Below are 18,355 nucleotides of genomic sequence, written 5' to 3' on the forward strand. Positions count from 1 at the left end.
TGGAATGTAGTATTTTTTATTAATGATTATTTTCTGATTAAACAATATATGGCTACTTAGAAAATACTTTGTTGGGTACAAAGTTGTTTATATGCATATAAAATACACACACACACATTCAAGGGGGTAAATTATTCAAATATTCTATGTTCTTATTTATGTTTTATTGACCTAAGCTGTTGAAGACTATTAGAAGTGTATTAGTCACTGACCATCATTGTAATTCTATCATTTTCTGTCTGTATTTCTGTGTTTTTGTTTTCCTTTACATATGTTGATCCTGTTGTTTGATGTAACAAGATTTATGACTTCTAAATTTCATTATGGGTTTTGTCTTTTATCAACAACAAAAACATCTTCTATATATATATATATATATATATATATATTTATCTTCTATATATTTTTTGAAGTATTTTGCTATCACTTTTTATATGACATTTTTATTTTAACTTCTGCTTTCCTTTTGTTTGCCTTTTTATTTTTAATCTTTCTTCGTGACTTCTAGTCATTCACCCATTCCTACTCTCACTGATTGATACAACTCTTCTTTATTGAGGTCCTAGCAATATAGGCATGAACAAGACAGCCAGGATTCTTTCTTATGGAGTTTATATTCTAGTGCAGAGAATTGGGCAAGAAACAAGACCATTCTAATAGTGGTAAGTGGTAGAAAGGAAATAAAGTAGAATTGTGTGCTACCATGACAGGTTGCATAATATAAAAGTCACCTTTTAAGTAACAAAGGAAATTATTTGTCCTTCAATAAAGAGATTTAAAACGCATTTATTGAAATAGCTGATAAATGTGATCTTATATTAGTTATTTTAGGGTTTTCTGGGGTTTTTTGCTTCCTTTCAGTTTTTATTCTTTTCATTCCTATGGATAATATCTTGTTTTGTTTGTTTTTTTCTTCAATGATATGGAAGATATTTTTTATTTACATAAGTGATTATTTTTATAGTCTCTAAAAACATTCTATAATCTAAATTTCACCTACCTGTCAAATCTAAGAATTATATTTTTTGTTTTCAGCTTTGTAACATGTAAAATATAATCTTACATACTCCTTCTTACTTACAGTCTTTATTAACATAATCTTAAGGATTGGATTTTATTAATTGTATTGAATAACTCTTCTTAATCTGGTTTCCTATCCACAACTGTTACACTGATTTACCTCTATATTTAACTGCTTACCATCAATCATTGTACAATAATTTTATCTTCCTGAATTTCTTAATTTTGATGTTAAACATCTCTACATAATTACTTTAAAAATAACTTGAATATATTTTTAAGCTCTTGCATATTTAAAACTGGTTTTCTGTTGTCTTTACACACAAATAGTAATTTTACCAGCTATAAAATTCTTATGTCACCATCTTTGGTTTGCTCAAAGCTATACATATCACTCCATTATCTTCTGGGTAGATAATTTTCTTTTCTGTTTAATTCTATAGTTTATTTTCTTTGTCTTTGAAATTTAAAAATTTACCGTATAGGGCAAAGTGTGGATCTCAAGACTGATTTCTTCTTCAGAGTATCCTTTAGGAGTCGTTTAGATCTCAGTTCTCTTCCTTCTGTTCTCTATTTGTCATATTGTCTGTCTTTTTAAATTTGCCATTACATTTTTCAGTTACTTGATGATACCTTTGAAAGGTTCAAGAAAACCAGAAGTCAAGAACTTAGCTTAAATTTTCCTGGGTCGTTTGTATCCCTAGGTTCTGGCAGAAGTGAACATAACTCCCCTGTGGAGGAGTCCCTTTTAACCAGGCCTGAAAGATTCTTACAGATAGAATTCCAAGGAATATTGATTCTTCAGTCAAACTTCACAAAAATACGGGGGCTGGCCCCATGGCCGAGTGGTTGAGTTCGCGCGCTCTGCTCCAGGCGGCCCAGTGTTTCGTTGGTTCGAATCCTGGGCGCGGACGTGGCACTGCTCATCAAGCCGCGCTGGGGCGGCGTCCCACATGCCACAACTAGAAGGACCCACAACGAAGAATATACAACTATGTACCAGGGGGCTTTGGGGAGAAAAAGGAAAAAAATAAAAAAATAAAAATAAATAAAAAAAAACTTCACAAAAATACATAAGGAAACAAGGCTGTGTGAGTGGGAGTTAACAAAAACATAGCAGAATCAGATATGCAAGAGACTCAGTTTTTAGTATATCTCATCTAAGACAAAATAGTTATGTTTACTATATTTAAAGACTAAAAGACAGACTTGAAAATATGCTAAGGATCATGAGACTTTTTAAAAAAGATCAAGCATATTTGGCAAAAAACAAATTGGAACATTAGGAATTAAAAATAGTCACTTAATGCACTGGTTGGCATTTAATATATTAGACATAGATGAAGAGAGATTTTATGGGCTAGAAGACAGATCAAAGGAGTTACTCAGAATGTAACACAGAGAGATATAGAAATGCAAAATAATAGCATGCAGGGTGCTATTATATATTATAATAAAACAACATCTAATAATATAATAGCTAATATTATAATGTAATAAAATGAGGAGGTCTAACATGCATCTTAATGGAATCCCAGAGCAGAGGGGTCAAAATCAGAGAATGGGGCAGAGACAATATTTGAAAAGATAGAAGCTAATAACACTCCAAAACTGGTGAAAGATATCAATCTTCAGATTTAGGAAGCCCAAAAAATTCCAAAAAGAATAAACAGAAAGAAATCCACATTAGACTTATAATAGCAAATCTACACAACACCAAAAAACAATGAAATATTTCAAAAGATTGCCTCAAAATCATAACAGAGTTACAGCTGACTTGTCAATAACAACAGTGGAGCCAGAAGGCAGTGACATAGTATCTTCAAAGTGGTAAGAAAATATGTGTCAACGCAGAATTCCATATACAGCAAAAATTTCAAGAATACGGGCAAATAAAGTTATTTTTAGATATGCAAAACCTGCAAGTTCTTTTCAGGTATACAAAACCAAGAGACTCTCTTAAAGGAAATTCAAAATGATGTATTTCAGGCAGAAGGAAAATGATTCCAGATAGAAGACCTGAGCTGCAAGAAGGAATGATGAAAGTGGTTCATATGAGAAGAAATAGTATAAATTCTAAATTCGTGGAGACTTAAAAAGGAATAAAAATATTCAGTCAACCCAAAAGAAAGTAAAAGAGAAGAAAAAGAAAAACAAAGAGCACACATAAGATGGTAGAATAAATGCAGATATGTCAGTCACTATAATATGAGTAAATTAACAAAATCCATTTGTTAAAAAGCAAAGCTTAGGGGCCAGCCTGGTGGTGTAGTGGTTAAGTTTGTATTTTGTATTGCTCTGCTTTGGCAGCCTGGAGTTCATGGGTTCAGATCCCAGGCACAGACCTACACACGGCTCATCAAGCCATGCTGTGGTGGCATCCCATATACACAAAATAGAGGAAAATTGGCAACAGATATTAGCTCAGGGCCAATCTTCCTCACCAAAAAGAAAAAAAAAGAGCAAAGTTTATTAAATTGATTGGAAAGATAAGCTAGCTTAAAAGAAATCTAAATACAGTATTGTGATTTACATGAAAAATACTAAGGGTAGAGAAAGGTTTAAAAAAAAAAAAGGATGACATAACTACAAATATCATTAGAATAGATTTTAAGGCAAAAGGTGTTACTGGAGATAGAGGGTCACTAGATCATGGTAAAAGGTTCATTTCACCAGAAAATATGACAGTTCTAAAGTTGTATGCCCGTAATAACATAGATGAAAATTATATAAAGTAAAAAACAGACAAAAACCCAAGGATAAAAAGAAAGATCTATCATCAGAGTTGGAGATTCAAATATACTTCTCTTAGTCATTCACTTATCAAATAGCCCAGAGTTCACCAAACTTTGTCTTAAAAAGGGCCATATAGTAAATATTTTAGACTTTGCAGGGCACATATGCTCTCTGTTGCATATTTGTCTTTGCATCATTTCTAGTTCACTGGGCTGTATGGCAGAGGCTATGGGCCAGCTTTGGCCCATGGGCTGTAGTGTGCTGATTGTTGAAATAGACAGTAATAATCAGGAAGGGTGTAAATGATTTGAGCAACAGAATTAAGAAGTTGATGTTGACCACAGACTATATACAGTGGATACTCTTCTCAAGTACACCTGGAACATTTATGAAAATAAGTCACATACTGTACCATAGAGCAAATATCAATAAAATTTTAAAGATTATCTTATAATCAATCAACATTATCCAATCAAGTAATAAAATTAGTACAGCCACTTTTAACAATAATTTGGCATCTCTTCATAAATTGAACATGTGATTCCTTTATGACCCAGCAATTCCACTGCTAGTTGTATAGCCTAGAAGGACTTTTATGACCAGTGGACATGCATAAGAGTGATCACAGTAGTACTATTCATGATAGTCGGAACTGGAGACAATACAAATATCCATCATGCACACAATGAATGAATAAATAGTGCTTATTCATAAATGGGATACTCTAAGAAAGTGAAATTGGATTTAAAACTGCTTCACATGGCAGTATGGAATCTTAACATAGTGTTAGGAGAATAAAGCAAGCCACAGAAAAATAAATATAATTATATGAAGTTCAAAACATGCAAAGCTATATAATATATTGTTTAGAGCTATAAATATTTGTGACACAATTATAAAGAAAAGCAAAGGAAAGATATACACATATTCAGAATATCATTATACGGAAGACCCTAAAGAATCCAACAAAAAACATTTTAGAACTAATTTACAAATTCACTAAAGTTGCTCAATACAAAGTCAACATAGAAAAATCAGTTGCATTTCTATACACTAACAACAAACTATCTGAAAAAGAAATTTAAAAAAATCCCATTTACAGTGGCATCCAACAATAGCATATTTAGGAATACATTTAAACGAGGAGGTGGAAGATCTGTACACTGAAGATTCTAGGACATTGATGAAAGAAATGGAAGAAGACAGAAATTAATGGAAAGATATCCTGTTCGTAGATTGGAAGACTTAATAGATTGTTAAAATGTCCATCCTACCCAAGGCAACCTATAGATTCAGCATAATCCCTATCAAAATTTCAATGGCATTTTTCACAGAAATAGAAAAAACAATCCTAAAATATGTATGGAACTACAAAAGACCCTGAAAAGCCAAAACAATCTTGAAAAAGAACAAAGCTGGAGGCATCACACTTCCTGATTTCAAACTATATTATGAAGCAATGATAATCAAAACAGTATGGAATTGGCATAAAATAGATTATGGACCAATGGAACAGAATTGAGAATTCAGAAATAAACCCACACATATATGGTCAACTAATATTTGACAAAGGAACCAAGAATAGTCAATGGGAAAAGCACAGTCTCTTCAATAAATGGTGTTGAGAAAACTGGATATTCACATGCAAAGAATGAAATAGGCCCCTTATATTATACTGCTTACAAAAATTAAGTCAAAATAGATTAAAGACTTAAATGTGTAAGACCTGAAACCATGAAACTCCTAGAAGAAAACATAGGCAGTAAGTTCCTTCACTTCGGTCTTGGTTTTTTGGATTTGACACCAAAAGCACAAGCAACAGAAACAAAAATAAACAAGTAGGACTACGTCAAACTAAAAAGCTTCTGCACAGCAAAAGAAACCATCATCCAAATGAAAAAGTATCCTAGAGAGTGGGAGAAGATATTTGCAAGTCATATATCTCATAAGGGGTTAATATCCAAAATATATAAGGAACTCATACAACTCAATAGCAAAAAAAACAAATAATCCAATTAAAATATGGACAGAGGACCTGAAAAGACATTTTTCCAAAGAAGACATACAAATGGCCAACAGGTACGTGAAAAGGTGCTTAGCATCACTATTCATCAGGGAAATGCAAATCAAACCCACAATGAGAGGGGCTGGCCCTGTAACATAGTGGTTAAAATTTGTTGCGCTCCAGTGGCCTGAGTTTGTGGGTTCAGATCCCGGGCACAGGCCTACACCACTCATCAGTCATGCTGTGGCAGCAACCCACATGTAAAGTAGAGGAAGACTGGCACAGATGTTAGCTCAGGGCTAATCTTCCTCAGCAAAAAAAAAAAGAGAGAGAAAAAACCCACAATGACATATCACATCATACCTGTAGAATGGCTGTTATCAAAAAGACAAGAGATAACAAGTGTTGGTGAGAATGTGGGGAAAAGGGAACCTTTGTACACTGTGGTGGGAATGTAAATTGGTGCAGCCACTATGGAAAACAGTATGGAGGTTCCTCAAAAATTTTAAAAAAGAACTGCCTTGTGATCCAGCAATCCCACTTCTGGGTATTTATCTAAAGGAAATGAAATCAGTTTCTGAAGAGATATCTGCACCTCCATGTTCATTGCAGCATTATTTACAATGGCCAAGATATGGAAAAAACCCATTGTCTACTGACAGAGGAATGGAGGAATGGATAAAGAAAATGTGACATATATATATATACACACACATACACACACAGAATAGAATATTATTCAGCGATAAAAAAAGAAGGAAATGCTGCCATATGCAACAACATGGATGAACCTTGAGGCTATTACACTAAGTGAAATAAGTCAGACAGAGAAAGACAAATACTGTATGATCTCACTTACATGTGGAATCTAAAAAAACTGAACTCATAAAAACAAAGAGTAGATTGGTGGTTGCCAAGAGGTGGTGGAAATGGGGAGATGGATGTTTTGCAAACAAAAAGGATAGCATTTACTTCCTAGTGAGGGAGGGAAAGGAATATGTTGTGGGAGGACACAAAGTAAACTTGAGAGTTCCTAGTGATGCTCTCTTCCAAAACTGAGTGGTGAAATACTTGAGTGGTGCTTGTTATGTTATATTCTTTATGTCTTACACATATTTTAATATATTATCTCCTCATTGTTTAAGAAATGAAATAAAATATACAGCAAGGATGGACACTTTTTTGCGGCATTTTACTATACAGGAGAACAGAGCAATAAAGCGTTAGGACGAGGGAGATAAAAGCTTTTTTTTTAAATAGGAGATGTTACATCATGTTGGATACTAATAGGAGTGATGTAGTAAATAGATGAAAAGTTATAATGAGAACGAAGGGGTAGTTTCAAGGACAAAGTTCTTGAGAAGTGTTGCGGCGTACAAATGGTTTGACCCCAGAGAGAGTTCATCCAACTTAATGAGGGGTGGGGAAGAGTATATGGCACAGTTGCAGGTAGGTTGGTAGATTTGTTGAAAGGAAGTGAAGATGATCTCTAGAGATTCTTAGCCATAAATTTAAAATGAAACTAGTCAACATGATTCTGTGCTTTCCTCCAACCCACGTCCGGCTGCTCAAGTGCATTCGGGTTTGCAGTTGGTATAAAATTGGGTTTAACTGGGGTTGGGATTTTACCAGGTAGATGAAAACCAGGTAGAAACAAGAAGGCAATGGAATTAAAGGTGTATGCAGTGAAATAATTACAGTGATGAAATACAGAATCAAAGTTGGACAAAGAAGGAAAAGACATGATGGTGACCTGGACAACAAAAAGTGGATTGGCCCTCTTTGTGGGGTCACTGAACTGCCAGAGTGCAGCTTCTAGGGGGTGAGGTAGATTGTTAGGAGATGGTAGTCAACATGCACAAAGCAGGAAGTAGAGCTCTGGGGTTAGTAGTTTTATTATTAACCTAAGGTCTAAGATGACCAGGGAAGCACATGGCTGTTGTGGGTTGAACAAAGAAGATTTTGGAGGGCATGGAACTGAAAGGATGGAGTGTATATTCATGGTTTTCAACTCTGGCTGCACAAAATCTGAGGAGATTTCAAAGAATATTGATGCCCAGGCCCTACTCCAGACTAATTAAATCGGGATCTCTGTGTGTGGTTTCTGGGGAATTGCTATTTTTTAAGAGCTCCCCATATGATTATAATGTGCATTCAGGGTTGAGAACCATAATCTACATGAATGTTGGCATTGCCAAGAATGATCATAGGAGACAGGGTGGAGAAAAGCATGGTGAACTGGGGGAGTATGAGAGGAAGGAGGGATGAATCAGGATCAGTGTCTCCTTGAAGGGCACTTAGCTCAAGTCATTGCATATAGTATGTGCACTCAATAAACAATAACTGCTACTAGTTTTGTATTATCATCATTATTATTACTAATAGTGGCAACAGCAGCAGCATTATCCTGGGAAGAGTCAGATCTTTTATTAAATTTTCAACATGTCCTTACCAAAGGTTAAAAACCACCAATTGTAGATGATCATCAGGGAGGGTTCCTAATAGAGTTTGGGGGAGAAAATCCCTAGATATTGGCAGTATTTTTCTTTTCTTTCTTTCTTTTTTTTTTTTTTTTTGGTGAGGAAGATTAGCCCTGAGCTGACATCTGCACTAGTCTTCCTCTATTTTGTACATGGGTCACCACCATGACAGGGCTTGGTGAGTGGTATAGGTCCTTGCCCGGGATCTGAACCCACAAACCCGGGTCACCAAAATTGTGAGTATTCTTAACTAACCTTCCAGAGTAATACTAAAGCAAGGAGGCGCTCCATCCTACCATGGCCTGATTTTGCAGTCTGTAGGCATCAGAAGCCTGCAAGAGTTGGATGCAACTCCTTGCCCTTGGGAGCCAAACAGTCTCCTAATAGACCTTATTTTCTCTCAACAAACCTAAAGGCTAAGACAACTGATGAGCATTTCCCCATTAATAAGAACCTAAAAGGCTGTTAGTTGTGTTTCAGCGTTCCTGTCACCAGAGTGGGAATGGGGAAAGGAGACAGACATTAAACATATAAGACTCTAATATTTTATGTTTTCAAGTTACTTTGTGAGCCTCTTTTACTCTTGCTCCCTCCCCCACAAAGGAAGAGTGTTATTAATCAGGGTAACAGTACTGTTTAAAGATAATGTGTATTTCTAGGTAGTTTAGTGACTCTTCAAGATGTGGTCTCACTAAAGAATGCAAGGAATTCTACGAGGTAGAAACTGACAATGTAACATAATCTTATTTTTGTGTTATTGCATACAAAAGCATGTTTTCATGTAGATTCTCTGGATCACTGGGAAGGCTGGCAGACAAACATCTTAGAAAAGATACTATCAAAGAAAGAATTGGGAAATATTACCATTTGGAACATTCCAGATTCTATTCTAGTCTTAAGAGAATGAAATACATTTCTCCCTTTATATCCACCAGATTTTAGTTTGCTATAAAGAAACGTAACCTCTTATGTTTTATTCCCAATCCTCTCTGTCCTCTATAATAGTTCTTGTCAGCTTGTATTACAAATGAATAAAAGAGCTAATTTAAAAACCTACCATCTTATACAGGAAGGCACACTTTTCTCCATGGCCCTGTATAAAACAAAAATAATGATGACAAGGCTAGATAATGACACCTTACAGTAAAGAACGTAATCTCTGTGCAGTCTCTCTGTTGGGTGTGTTAGGTAAGCAAGGACAATAAAGTAAACGAAAGGTTATGTTTTATAAACCAGTCATCTTTTAAATTCCTTCAGCTGTGCTTCTGTCCCCATTTCACACACGCAATCCCCAACTATTCATTTCCTAATTGTGTAACCCTGAGTGACTTCGCTCTGTGAGCTCCAGCCCTGCCTCTGTAAAATGAGGGTAACTCTCTCTCTGCCTTCTTCACGGGGGTGTTATTAAAAACGAATGAGGTTATGGATGTGGAAATACTTTGTAAATTAGAAACTGCTACACGTAATGCTTTTTGTTGTCATTGTCATTCGTTTTCTTGTGTTGTCATTGCTATATTTCCGATCTAAAAGGTGACCTTTAACTTATTTTGATAAGCATAACCAAGACCTAGACAGGTTTAAAACCTGATTTGCCATCACCAATATGAGCATAAGAACTTAGGACATTTAAAACTTATTATTGTGATCCATCAAAAACTTAGAATGATTTATTGAGGTCTAAAAGAAAAATAGTGCTATATTTTCTGATAACCTGTGGGCATTTCCATGATGCTGTTGAGTAAAATATGGCAAGGCAAATCAAGTTGCCTTTTTATTTTTTGGATGGCTATTGTGTGAATATTCCACTGAGAAGAAAGTTCATTATCTGAGGAAAACTGTTACTATCCTAGGGAAAAAATAAAGAGTACATCTCTTACTCAATACATATTCTTCAGAAATCTTGGTCACTGGAGGTCTGTTGTTTCTTTTAGCCTCTCCTGAGAAAATTCTTTTTTCCCCTTTCAGCAAATACTTCCTAAGCACCTGTTCTATGCCAGGCATGGTTCTGAAGGATGGAGAGAGAATACAATTATGAACAAAATAGACATGGTCCACGCCCTCCCAGAGCTCTCAGTCTGTGGGGGATAAAGGAAGTTACGAAAACCCAATACAGTCTGTCCTGTGACCATGAAAGGGGGTGCCGTGGGCCATCATCTGTTGGGTGAAGAATCTCACCATTTCTTAAATATGGTTCCGTTTAAGATGGCCCATCCCATACAGTCAGCTCTTCAGACAGCAGTCTGGATGCACACATTTAAAAATCTATTTAATGAATCTACTTTGCAGACACTAAATAAAGTCTCCTTGCCACTTTAAGAAAGAAAAACACAAGATGCCATTTTAAGCCCCGACTTTTAAAGTTGAGCACTTGGCTGCAAAGTGTGTAGAAGGTCATTTGCTTTGGCATGCTGGTGTCCCTGTCAGGGCCCACCTGTCTATTCTTGAGATTCACTACCAAAATGAACCTCTTTCTTGGCCCAATTAATTGCTCATTGGGTAGTTCTAGAACTCAAATGATTGCTAAAGAGCAGCAGATTCTTCTGTGAGGAATGGTAAACCATATTTTAAAATCAAAGATCTTCTGAACTTAGAGTACTTTTCTTCTAGAGCTGTATGTAAATCTCTGTTTCTTTTAACCCATCTCTGCATGGATTGGCAATGAAGAATACTGTTCTTGTTCTTACACATAGAAAATAAATGAAGGGATCAAGTAAACTGCTATACTTGTGGTATTTAATATTATGTAACATTCTATTGAGCGTTATATTTGGATTGAATTCAAACCTGTTCATAAATATGGGCCTAGTAGGCTGCAGATACCTTAAGAGCCTAAAGAAAGGAGGACTTCATAAAAAGTGGCTGTATTTTCTGCAATGAGGGTTCCTTGCCACCTTGTGATTCTCAGATAAAATCCTTTCCACCTAGGAAAAAAGTTCTGGCTTTGGAGCCAGACTGACCTGGGTTAAATCTCACTTCCACAATTTCCTGAATTGACATTATTTGCACAGCTAACATTCCCCGGACCCAGTAATGTCAATTCTGTAACCCCCAAAACCCTGCCTCCCCCAAACCTCAAAAACCAACAGGGGGTTTCCCCCTAACACACACACACACACACACACACACACACAAAATTTTGCAAGTTTAAAATTGAGGTTTGCTTATAAGAGTAAACTGAATGAGATGACTAATTCTTGGTTTATGACAAAGTGGTCCTTTCCAGCTTGCCAGTGGGAAGGAATGAACGCTTTCATGTAAGACATGAATACTTATCCTAAATTCATAGCCTTCCTCCACCTGACTGAATGAAAATGCGTGGCTGAAGGTGCTTTGGTGACCAATCTTGTTCCCTCTCTTCCTTCCTCTTAATAAGAGGCTGGCACGGCCTTCCCAGGTGTCCATTATGTGGTCACCTGCAGATAAGATCACCCAGAACCTTCGTCTGAATCTCAGAGTGGGAACTGGTTGACAAGAGGGCACAAATTACACACAGTCCAGATTTTTGCCTTCAACAAGCTCCATGCCATAATCTACCATGTCTCCTCTCAAGGTGCAGTTCAAGGTTTGAATTTCAACTCTCATTTAGGACCTGGTTGTTTTAATATAGCTTGCCTAACTATGCTTCTCTGTTAATTATTTTTAATGTTTTGTTAATACCTCTTCTTAGAGGAGCCAAGAGCCTCTTGCAAGACTGACTTCTGGTGTTAATTCCTTCTCCAACATCACTCTCTCACAGCTGTCATTAATTGACATTCACGTCAAAATGACAGCCCTTCTTTGGGTGTGACTTCACCTAGCATGTGATTATGTGGATTTTTTTTCCTTTTATCTTTTTTTCCATTTTAGTTCAGACTGTAAGTTCTCATTAAAGTTAAATCATAAGAATGCAAGGCTGAATTGTAAGTAGGTAAATTTTTTCTTAGGTATCTACCCTTCCCAGGTTTCTGATCCCTACTCCCCCAAAGTCATGTAAGATGCTAGTGATCCAACTAATATATAAATTCAAACACATTCACGTCAAGTGTTAAGGACCCTTTAATTTACTTCTTTTTTACTTTTAATTTAGAAGCAATTCCATATGCTTCTAAAAAGATTTCAGTTTGCACTAAGAGCTTAATTTGTCAATCTGTTATCTTTCTATGATTTATATTTTAAAATGGTGAAAAACATAGGTGGTTTTTGTTTACTACACAGGAATGTCCATCAAAGGTGGATTTTCAGGCCTCTGTAGTTGGGAACCTTCATAGTGTTGCCATTAAATAAACCACACTGTGTGGACAGCTACTTTTATTAAGCCTGATTTCTGCTAGTGTGCCTCACTTTTAATAATGGAATGCTCCTGAAACATTCTACATAAATTGTTGGAGAATAGACTTCTAGAACTGCACTGTCCCATACGGTAGCCACTGTCTACACGTGGCTACTGAGCACTCGAAATGTGGCCAGTCTGAGTTGAAATGTGCTGTAGGTATAAAATATACAGTGGATTTCCAAGGCATAGTCTGAAAAAAGGAATCTAAAATATCTCATTAATAATTTTTTTATATTGTTTGTTGAACTGACATTTTAAATATATTTAAATAAATATTTATTTATATTTATATTTAATAAAATATGTTTAAAATATATTAGATAAAATATATTGTTAAGGGGCCAGCCCAGTGATGCAGCAGTTAAGTGCACATGTTCCTTCGGCAGCCTGGTGTTCGCCGGTTGGGATCCCGGGTGCGGATATGGCAGCGCTTGGCAAGCCATGCTGTGGCAGGCGTCCCACATATAAAGTAGAAGAAAATGGGCATGGATGTTAGCTCAGGGCCGGTCTTCCTCAGTGAAAAGAGGAGGATTGGCAGCAGATGTTAGCTCAGGGTTGATCTTCCTCAAAAAAAAAAAAATATATATATATATGTATATATATTTAAATATACTGTATTGTTAAAAATAATTTCAGCTGTTTCCATTTCCTTTTTTACTGTGGCTAGCAGAAAAATTTAAATTATATATGTGGCTCTCGTTAATTTCTGTTTAACAGGGCTGATCTATGGGGTTAAAGATCCTCTAATCCAAAACCAAATAGAATTCAGAGAAATGAAGGACCCTGCTTTAAGTCACAAGCATCTTAGCATAGTAGTAAAGCTTGAGACTAGAAGTTCCACGCAAATCTTAAGACTATTGCCCTTCTCAGTGATACCAGCTTTTTGTGACTCTAATACTTTAATTGTAAGAGGAAATGTCTGTCCTTCAGAATTCTTCACTGAACCCTTTAGTTAGAGCAAAGACTCTTCCTATAGTGCAAGTAAAACTTGCTTTTACTTTGTTTTATAAATTTGAAATTTCAGTTATTAGCTTTTCTTAAAATGGAGGTAGTTTTCCTTATGACCTTGCAAACAGAACATATAAGGCAGTGGAAATACTTTTTAAATAGATCCAGTAAATACCGTACTAGAGTTTTCAATCTCATTGCACTCTTATAATACAGATACGTCATAAATTTCAAGTCCTTATGGGTTTGCTCTAGGGTTAACACTATCATGTTAGCATCTAACTGGGGAATAATGCTGGTAAGAGTGAGACCTCCAGGCTGTATATTTCCTTGGTAAACTGCTAGGCAACTAGTTATTTTCTCTTGCTAAGCTTTAATACTCTCTGTGTTAGTATTGTGCGAACAGCCTTTATTTGAGCTAACAAATTGCTCATGTGTAGAAAAGTCATCCTGAGTTCAGTTTTTAAGAGCAATATAGTATGGTGTTCTACAGTGTACAGACTGTGACCTTGGACCAGTTATTTAATGTCTGTGCCTCACTTTCTTCGTCCATACATTAGGACATACATGCTACCACTTACCTGTAGGGTGGTTGTACAGATTTGGATGACATGTATGTAAAGCATATATATATGGCATAATATTCCATAGAATCCCGTAGGATCAAATTTATCCAAATCCAAGTAAAAGATAAAAGAGCAAGTGTTTGTTCTTATTTTTAAAATATTTTTAGCTCCTCCCTGGCTTCCCAGAAATCCTCCACCACTGAAGTAAGAGTTCTTGGTCAAATCTGGTTATAAAGACATCTTATTTTCTGTAAATATATAAAAATTCATAATTATTATCTGAGAGATATCACAATCTTTACAACACATAGCTGGAGATATTCTCATTACAAGTATAATATCCATAAAATATCACATTTATGAAATAAAACATGAACAGATGAGACTATGTTAAAAAGCTCATCCAAATGGTACTTGTTTTTTTCCAATTGCGTCAAAAAGAATAAAATACCAGAAATAAATTTAACCAAGTAAGTGAAAGACCTGTACACTGAAAACTATAAGACATTGATGAAGACAGTGAAGAAGACACAAATAAATAGAAAGATAGTCTGTGCTTATGGATTGGAAGCACTAATGTTGTTAAAATGTCCACAATACCCAAAGCAATCTCTAGAAGCATTAACATTGTTAAAATGTCGATAGTACCCAAAGAAATCTATAGATTCAATGCAGTCTCTATCAAAATTCCAATGGCATTTTTCACAGAAATAGAAAAAACAATCCTAAAATTCATATGGAACCACAAAAGACCCTGAATAGCCAAAGCAATCCTGAGAAAGAAGAACAAAGCCGGAGGCATCACATCCCCTGATTTCAAACAATATTACAAAACTGTAATAAATAATCAAAATAGCGTTATTGCTATAAAAATACACATAAACCAATGGAACAGAATAGAGAGCTCGGAAATAAACCCATGCATATATGGTCAATTAATTTATGACAAAGGAGCCAAAAATATACAAATGGGGAAAGGACAGTCTCTTCAATAAATAGTGTTGGGAAAAATAGACAGTTATGTGCAAAAGAAAGAAACTGGCCACTTGTCTTATACTATACACAAAAATCAAGTCAAAATGGGTTAAAAACTTGAATGTAAGACCTGAAACCATGAAACTCCTAGAAGAAAACATAGGCTGTAAGTTCCTTGACATTGGTCTTGGCAGTTTTTTAGATATGGCACCAAAAGCACAGACACAAAAGCAAAAATAAACAAGTGGGACTACATCAAACTAAAAAGCTGCTGCCCAGCAAAGGAAACCATTAACAAAATGAAAAGGCAACCTATTGAATGGGAGAAAATATTTGCAAACCATATATCTGATAAAGGGTTAATATCTAAAATATATAAAGAACTCATGCAACTCAATAGCAGAAAACAAACAATCTGATTTAAAAATGGGCAGAAGATTTGAATAGACATTTTTCCAAAGAAAACATACAGATGGCCAACAGAGACCATGAAAAGGTGCTCAGCATCACTAATCATCAGGGAAATGCAAATCAAAACCACAATGAGATATCACCTCACACCTGTTAGAATGGCTATTAGCAAAAGGAAAAGAGTTAAGTGTTAGTGAGAATGTGGAGAAAAGGGAACCCTTTTGCACTGTTGATGGAAATGTAAATTGGGGCAGCCACTGTGGAAAACAGTATGGAGGTTCCTCACAAAATTAAATGTAGAACTACCATGAGATCTAGCAATTCCACTTTCCAGTATTTATCTGAAGAAAATGAAACACTAGCTTGAAAAGATATATGCACCCCCATGTTCATTGCAGCATTATTTATAATAGTTAAGACATGGAAACAATTTAAGTGTCTATTTATGGATGAATGGTTAAAGAAAATGTTATACAGATAATTCACCCATAAAAAAAGAAGGAAACCTTGCCATTTGTGACAACATGGATGAACCTTGAGGACATTATGCTAAGTGCAATAAGTCAGACAGAGAAAGATAAATACTGTATGATCTCACTTATATGTGGAATCTACGAAAAAAAAAAAAAAAAACTGAACTCACAGATACAGAGAACAGATTGGGGTTGCCAGAGGCCGGGGTGGGTGGTGGGAGAAATAGGTGAAGGTGGTCGAAAGTTACAAACTTTCCATTGTAAAATAAATAAGTCCATGTGATGTAATGTACAGCTTGGTGACTATAGTTAATAATACTTGATTGTATATTAGAAAGTTGCTAAGAGAATAAATCTTAAAAGTTCTTATCACAAGAAAAATAAAGTTTTCTGCAAATACGTGTGGTGATGGATGATAACTAGACATTGTGGTGATCATTTCACAATATTCAAATATTGAATCATTACATTATATACTTTGAACCAATATGTCAATTATATCTCAATAAGAAAAAAGGCACTAGACATGCCAATTTCTCTCCTATCTCAGTGGTCATTACTTATTTGTCTATTTTAATGGTCTATTCTCAAAAAAACCCCAGCCCATCCAAATAGTAGGTGGGTGTTTTTTTCCCAATTGGCTTTTCAAAATCATGGTGAAATTTTGATAATCTTTAGTTATGGTTTGGTAACTATACCGGATGCTATTATAACACTGAATTGAATTTTAAAACTTGACATGTATTGAGAGAGTATTGAAACAAATAATTTGCAATTAATAATTATTTCCAGATTTCAAATATTTTAACCTTAACTATGGCAATTGAGTCACATAAGTTTACTCTAGAGGTTTTTCACTTAAAAAATATATATTTGATCACATGCGCAGTCAAAATTCATTATCTTGCTCCCCTTCACGCCCACCACCCATCCCGTTTCTTCTCATTGCCTGCTGTTCCTTCCTTATAACACTCCCCACAGTTGGATTCCTTGTGCTTTGCCCAATTTCCCCTCTGTACTATGATCTCCACCAAAGCAGCACCATGACTATTTATTCCCCACTCTGTCTGGTGCCAAGCATTATGGCAGACATTGAGTTCCTATAGGAATCCCCACTCTGTCTGGTGCCAAGCATTATGGCAGACATTGAGTTCCTATAGGAACTCAAATATTTTTTTGAATAGATGAATGCAGTTGACCTTCTGGTTCCTAATTCATTTCTTTCCTCTGTATCATACTGTCTTAGCCATTCTTATAATTACAATGCATATTTTTTAACTGCAGAAATGAAGGTCATTATTTATACCCGTTTGGCCAAATTTCTTAAAGTGATTTGGTTTGTTTACATGTAGTTAGAAAATTCTTAAAATGTTTTTAGTTGACAGTCATCTTTTGATATGTTTGAGCCAATATGAATTAAGCCAATGAGGAATTTTTTAACTTATTACTAAATGAGGAGAGGAATTCTTAAAAGTTTTTGAACCCATGATATACTATCTGGCATATCATTTTTTTTAATTATAATTTTTAACACTTATTATTAATTGACTAAATTATTGAAGCCTCTTTCAGCTTGACTAGTTTCTGTGTCAGTTATTTATCTACAGTAACTTTAACTGAATTTAATAGAATCTGTTATGCCACTAAATGTATCAAAATACACTTTATGGGCAATCAGTGTTTCAGTTTGCTGTCTCAAAGTAAAATGACATAGAATTACTGTTTTCAAAAAGAGAACACATTTTAGCAACTTTAATGCATTCCAGTGAATTTGGTAATTGGGTTGAAATTACACAAATGTGTGGTTTCACTGCAGGAAGTCTCCAGTTCCTACACCAACAGTTGGTCTGGTGTCCAAAATGTTCACAGTTTGGTTAAAATTATGCTCACTACCAAATGTGGTACTTCCACCAAGGAAGATGGTGGTCTCAGAAATGACAACAGAGGATATGCTGAATAAAGCTTACTGTTACTGAAATGTTTGTTAGAAGAAGTTATTTCTCTGAGCATTGTTAAAGGAAGAAAAAGAAGTTTATGAAATCTTGACTGGAATGCTGCCTTGATCCATACCACTTGGGTTTGGAAACCAGGAAATCATTATAAAAATTGTAATTGGCTCTTTTCTTATTTAGTCATCACGCTTAATGGAAAAGACAACTAGAAAGTCAAGCCTGCTTTTAGAATTATTAGGTCAATTATCAGTATTTCTGAAGGAGATTTTTTAAAAAGCTATATATACTCTGGCAATTCTGTTATGTTTTACTGCCAGCTTTATTTAAACTGCTTTCTCAATTTGCAAGGATAATAAAATAATTTCTCTTGTTCTTTGAAAAACTGTATGCCAAATTCTTACAATGATGTTAGCCTGCCTGTTATTTAAGTTATGATTAGATTTTTTATGTTACTTGGATTTCTTAGAATAAAGTATT

The 18,355-nt window shown here is 35.2% G+C and overlaps 1 protein-coding gene and 1 long non-coding RNA gene across 5 annotated transcripts in view; one reads left to right on the forward strand and one right to left on the reverse strand.

Moving 5' to 3' along the window:
* The window catches only part of UMAD1 (UBAP1-MVB12-associated (UMA) domain containing 1), a 218,042-nt gene that overhangs the window by 176,103 nt on the left and 23,584 nt on the right, over window positions 1–18,355 (forward strand). The window lies entirely within an intron of this gene.
* LOC111773172 (uncharacterized) lies at window positions 1,236–14,315 on the reverse strand. The gene is made up of 4 exons (XR_011437817.1): window positions 14,083–14,315; window positions 10,119–10,246; window positions 9,299–9,334; window positions 1,236–2,027 (listed from the first exon to the last, which is right to left on the reverse strand). It is a non-coding gene; the product is annotated as an uncharacterized lncRNA (long non-coding RNA).

The sequence above is a fragment of the Equus caballus genome, chromosome 4, assembly GCF_041296265.1.
Source record: "Equus caballus isolate H_3958 breed thoroughbred chromosome 4, TB-T2T, whole genome shotgun sequence".
Lineage (NCBI taxonomy): Eukaryota > Metazoa > Chordata > Mammalia > Perissodactyla > Equidae > Equus > Equus caballus.